This window comes from Pinus tabuliformis, chromosome 3_2, assembly GCF_031772625.1.
Source record: "Pinus tabuliformis cultivar Carrire ecotype Pingquan chromosome 3_2, CPIR1, whole genome shotgun sequence".
NCBI classification, from domain to species: domain Eukaryota; kingdom Viridiplantae; phylum Streptophyta; class Pinopsida; order Pinales; family Pinaceae; genus Pinus; species Pinus tabuliformis.
Window position 1 is genome coordinate 130,587,930 of NC_142302.1, and position 6,510 is coordinate 130,594,439.

A 6,510-nucleotide genomic window follows, 5' to 3' on the forward strand; every position below is an offset into this window, starting at 1 on the left:
AAGAAGGAGATTTCCAGCCAGAGCCTCAGTGCATATTGCAGCGGAAACATCTCATGCTTAGGAACAGAGCCATAGAGAAAGTTAAAGTGCAGTGGAAGCACTTTGGGCCTGAAGAAGCTACATGGGAGATGTCAGATCAGATGCATGCCCTATATTCTTCATTTTTTTTCGATTGAGGCAAAGCGGTTTTGGTTGATGTTGGTATATGTTTGGCATATGTTTTGCTGGTGTTTTGGTATATGTATGTATATGTATATGGATGTAAATACCTCCATGAGCTAAGTTATAAAGATCCAATAAGTGGTATGGGTGTCGTGCTATTATGGTTGTTATATTGTCATGTTGTTAGGATGTTTTTCTTTTGAGTTGGTCTTTCATTGTAAATACTACAACGAGCCATGTTATGAAGCTCCATGGGTAGTATGTTTTCTTTTCAGCAGTTTTTGTTAAGGTCTTGGCGTGGTTTAACACTGAGGACAGAGTTACCTAAGGGGGAGGGTTTTGTAACAACCATGGTGAAAATTTCATGTAATAAAAGTTAATAAAGGCAAAATAAGACCATGGTTAAGGGACACTTATTCCACGATGAATGCTGGGCAAAGATATCCTAGTGGGCATCATTGGATGTGTGTTTTGGCTAAGGAAAATTGGAAAAGGCTTAGGCAAAGGCATTAAAAGGCAAAAAAGAATTTTTTGGCACATTTATTTATGAAAATAAAGGAAATTAGGAGAAAAATAAGGTGAAAGGTCACAAGTGGCATGTGAGAAGAAAATTGAAGGAAAATAATGGAAAATTAAAAAAACGAAGGCCTCAATAATAGAAAGGCTTTTGCGGATCAATTGGTAACCTTTTGTGAGTTCAAGTTTGGAGCTCTCTCATTATTCTCACTCTTAGTCACTTAGGGTTTTCTTGGAGCACTCTAGTTTTGGAGGAAGGAAGGAAAAGCATGCAAGGGAAAGGAAGGAAAGCAAGGATCAAGTAAAGGAAAGCAGGATCAAGGAGCTTAAACAAGAATACGTGCAGGTAAACTTTTTCATGTGTGATTTCCTAGCTAGTTTGAACATGCATGGATTTCCATGTTGGTGTATAGTTCTCTTGTTGTCAGTGGTATGGTTTTTCCGAGTTATGATAGTGGTTTTCAGCCTACCCTTGAATTTTTCCAAATGCCATGGTGTTAGGATGTTTATTTCGATTTTTGAGCTTTGGTTTGTTGGATGGATTTCAGAATCCGGGGTGGAGGTGGTTTCAAGTTTCATTTTGAAAGGCCTAGGAATCCCTTGAGCAATGTTGGCAGGATACACGGTAAATCCTGAGGGAGGAGTATTGGTTTAGGGCCTAATGATCTAGGTTTGGATTGTGGTAAAGCATGAGAGACTGGTCTCAATTTAGGGCCTACTGATCTAGGATTGGATTGCAGTAAAGATTGAGAAGAAAGAAGGAGGAAAATTCCTCAAGGATAGTGATGAATTCCGGATGGCATTCTAAGTTCAGTTTGGTTGTGATCGGAGCATTGGTTTTGGTGTAGTCACAGTTTCATGAGGTTTGAAGTGGTTTAACCTTTGGATTCCCTTGGTTGTTCTTGGATTGGTTGTTCTATGATATCCCATAGTCATGCTTGGAATATGCATGAGGGTGACTCGCTGAAAGAGAGATTTGGTTCAGCTATGTCTATGGGTGGGTGGTACATGGAAGTCCCGAACCTAGTCAAATTTTCCTATGACTAATACCATCTGATTTCTCTTAATTTTGCATTGGTTTACATGTGGATTTAATGGTTGTCATATCTCTGATATTTATATGGTTTTATGTTTGTTATAAATATGGTTATATGACTGGTTCATGTCATGGTTATTTCATGTATTTAGTTGTAATTTTTAAATTGATGGATGCAAGACCTAATTGATGATATAATAGTTCAATGGAGAAGGTGGTGATCCTTCTGGTATGTTTCATAAGTCCTTTTAGTCATTTATGCTATTTCTTGTATTCTAGACCTATAGGTTGCATTGATTCCAAGTGTTTGAAAGAATGGAAGTCCCGATTGGGGATGCTGAGGCCTAGTCTTGAGGTTGATTTTTTATTTTTTTATATTGTCAGCATATCTTTGATGGATTCAGAAGGTTATATCAAATTCTGGGTAGATGCTAGGATTCTCTGCTACAAAAGTGGCACAAATCTTAGGGACGCTGGCACAAGTCCATTGAAAAAAGTCCAAGGACACTGGCACATAATCCTATGAGATCGACTTTGGCTTATGGTCATTATCTTGCCTATAACATGAGAGAAACTAAGGGTTAAAAGGCTAAAATCATCACTGGGACTCAAGTACAGGATGTCAGAGTGGCTGACATGTCTTATGAGGGTGTTGTTGCTAATGTGGATGGGTTTTTAAGGTGTTCTGTCAATTCCATTTCCTTACGGTCACCAAGGAAGTTGAATCCCTTATAGTAGCCTCTCTCGTCGCATGTTTACCCTAATTGGTCGGTTTCTTAGGTAGACCTGGGAGGAGGGGGTGTTACACCAGAGGATCTATCTAACATCCAACAGAATAGTCCATAGAGGATGCAATGGTCATTACAAATAAAAAATGAAGAAAGATATGTCTAATATCCTGCGGAATAGTCCACAAGGATGGGACAACAATAACAACCATTACAACACATTCTCAATAAGTTAAGTACTAAAATAACCGAAATAGTTCAACTATATTAGCACATGTGAAAGAAAACATGAAATACAAACATTCACAAAATAGTCTTACAAACATTCATAATCCATGCATGAAGAACGTGTTGGCCTTGAAGGCTTCTGTCATTAAGTAAAAGTTCCAAGACACATGTTTACAATTTACATCACTAGCTCCAGTAGTGGAACATTGGATCCACTCCTTGCTCCTCAAATAACTAGCTTATCTTTCTAATGCCTTGTGGGAGGAGCCAAGGTGAAAAGTCCTTCGCTCATACAATGAGGGAGTATATATAACCAAGGGGTGATGCTTCCCCTCCTTGTGACTCTTTGAATACCCTCATGACTATTTGACTTCCTATGACTTTTTAGCTTACATGACTCTCAATATTACATATGTGTCCTTTGGATTTCCACTTTACAATGAATACAATATACATGGTCCACAATGATGATGTAGCATATGACAAGACATGACATTGCGTTGTTGATATGAACTGCTTGAATGACATGGAAATGTCAAGTCACTATGGCTACTAAGTGTTGTATTTCCTCTTGGACATGGTTTCTCTTCACCTCCGCATGGCTTGGTGATGTGGAATCTTCAATGATCTTTAATCTTGGATGGTGGTTGCAAACTTGTGTCCCTTCATTTTTTCTCAATTGATCCACTTGTGATTTCAGCTATAGGAGAATATTTAGGCATGCTTCCCTCCTTCTCATTCCCCAACATCTTTCCTTGACATGACAATGTACCTGTCCCTGCAATTCACTCATGACGAGACAACATCAATCCGAAAACCTCCTTTTCTAAGATGATTCATTTTGATCCATCAACTGAGTTTGGGACAAGTGACACGATAGGGAGAGGGGCTCACTGACTGTGCATTGTGTAGTTTTAGTAGTCAGGGGGGATATCTTGAGCTCTAAGACTACATAGTGCGTAGCCAAGGGAGGCTTGAAGGATAAGACTACACATTTTCTGGAGGGAGTGGAGTCAAGCTAAGGGAAATGAACCTAGAAAAGCCAATTGCATAGTTTTGGATGTGAAGGGAGGCTAGGCTTATACACATTCCACATTTCCAGTAGCCAAGGAAAAATATTGAGGGTTGAAGATGTGAAGTGTGCAGTTCAGACTAGGCTATGGGACATAACTACGCAATTTTGGGGTTCAAGGTTGGGAGCTAGGCACATGAATTGTGCATAGAAGTAGTCCTGGGGGATAGGGACCGCACATTATGCAGTTTCAAGCAACAAGGTCATAACTTATAGGGCTGAGACTGTACAGTGCATAGTTTAGTTCGGGCCTAGTGAATCTAAGTTGCTCAGTCAGGAAGGTTTTCTTAAAATGGCTAAGTGTGGGATATGTAATGAATTATGATGAACCTTCACTATGATCACACACTTAGCATACTTTGATGACACGACAACATAGATCATTGGAACACATGAACAAATAATTTCCCTTTGTGTGACTACCTCACGATAGGATATGACAAGTGCGACGCTTAATATAGGCATTAGGACAATAGTGACGACACTTGTGTGACAGTTCTCATGACTTTGTGTATGGATGCGACATATGTTTACATGTTTGTGAAAACTCATATACCCAAATAATGACCTTCAAAACCATCAAAATATGCTTGCAAACATTGGACGACAACCAAACGTGTCAAAATAAGACAATTAACCCAACTTGTAAAAGGGACCAAAGCATTGCAAGAAAGCTCATGAAATGAGCTCTAATGTTTGAAAAAAATATATAAAAGATGAAGGAAGGCTCTAAAATTGAGTGTAATCCAAAATTTTGGAGGGTGTTCCAGAAGCTATAACAAATCCCTTACAATACATGTTTTCCTGAGCTTAGTGAGAAGACCCAGAAAGTGAGATTCCAATCAAAGTGGTTAGAAATGGCCTGTGAGAACATCTTCCAAGTTGGCCTCCCTGGATAGCATTTCTAATGCCACTTCCACAACTTCCATCGTTCTTGGTCCAAGTAAATCGCTCCCACATGTAGTTTAGTTTCCTTTTCCCAGATATTGTTAAGGTAAATATATTTTTCCATTTGTGCCACCGATATTACTAGGTTAGAGCCATCAAATTTGTACATGTCAAGCTTAGGTGGTCAGTGGCTTGAATATTAGTGACTTCTATGGAAATGAATGTGATGGCTAGATTATCCTTCCACATGTGCATCAACACTATTTTCTTCCCTTATGGGTTTGTGAGGCATCTGCAAGGTAGTCAATGCATCTGTGAGTTTGTCAATGGATGCCTGGATGCCATCGATTTTTTTCTCAAGAATTTCAACTTTCTCCACTTCCTTCTCCGCAGCCATAACTTGAGACTTGGTACCATACATACACTAGCTCCAGTCAAATTTTGATATTACTTAAGAGTAGTATGGTTAGAAAGAGGGCAATCTTAGGAGTCTAGTGATGTGGGTCACCTGAAGCCACGTCAGGAACAAATTTTGGGCCACACTAAAATGGGGGCTTACAAGTAAATGGTAGCACTGTGATCAGCTTATCGTCCTGAATATTATGGGCTAGGTCTCTTACAAGCATCCCGTGATGGCCCCAAACTTTTTTTTTATCTTATTTTTTAACTCTAAAAGGAGATTTACTCCCCTCTAATCAATATTGCGGTGACCTAAATCAAGAATGCTTGATACTGCAAAATATCCTGCAAACATCGGGCCTGGACTGTAGTAATAGAAACCCCAAATTTTTGGCACTGCAAAATGCGCTTCAACAATCTAAACTAGACTATGGTGGCCAAAAGCCCAACTGCACAAAGCTCCTGATATATGTTGTGTAAACCCCAACTGCTGAATCTGATCTATACTACAGCAACACAACCCCAACTATTGTATTGAATTTGTACAATGGTGGCAGAACCCCAACAGTTGGATATGTTCTCAACGATAATGTAGGGGGTCATCTTGAGGGAACTATGGTCACAAAGGAGTGTCAGGTGCTACATATCACAATATACATATGGATCCAACAATAGTACTCGGCCCAATCTTTCAGAGCGCTAACTAAGGAGGATTAACCATACACTTAGTTGTACTACTCGACTACCCTATTGTACGTGCGAGTAATATAACTAAGTGTTGTTCATAGTGTAGTGTAGCAGTAATATGGTCAAAGGCTTATCTAAGGCGTGGTTTTAGGTTACCTTAGGAGGCTTTCAATGTACCCAAGGGTACATGGAAATGCAATACGTGCGTGATTTTGTTTAATACACTACTACTTGAAGGGGTATCCACAAGGTTTACAAGGCAGTCCAACAAGCGTGAACACCTCTTGAAGTTCCTGCGTGCATGCCTCCTTAAATCCATAGGTTTATGCGCTCAATGACAGATCCTATGGTTTAAATATGTTGGAACACGTCTCTAGCCTAAAAAAAAAATCAGCGAAAATTGAAGGTACAATTGACCCTGGAAAGTGCTCTCATACCACTTGTTATGCACTTGACATGAGAGAATAACAAAATGACAGAAATATGAATCACTATTTCCAAAAAGACAAAAATATCATATGAATTGAGACAAGGTGCAAGGATATTTTATGATTCAGAAACATATTACAATGTTCACTTTCCTCTCTGAGGGGGCAACCTCCAATAGAGCAGAGCTCGAATACAATAGGACTCAATGATTCTTACCTTGCTATCTACGACTATTTATAGCTTAATGACATCTAAAACCCTTACTACTAGTGGTCCCTTACATAACATGGGTTAGCCAATTTATTTATTAACTATGGCCTGTTTATAATTAATTGTGGTCCCTTTTCTATAAAGTGGGTCAACCA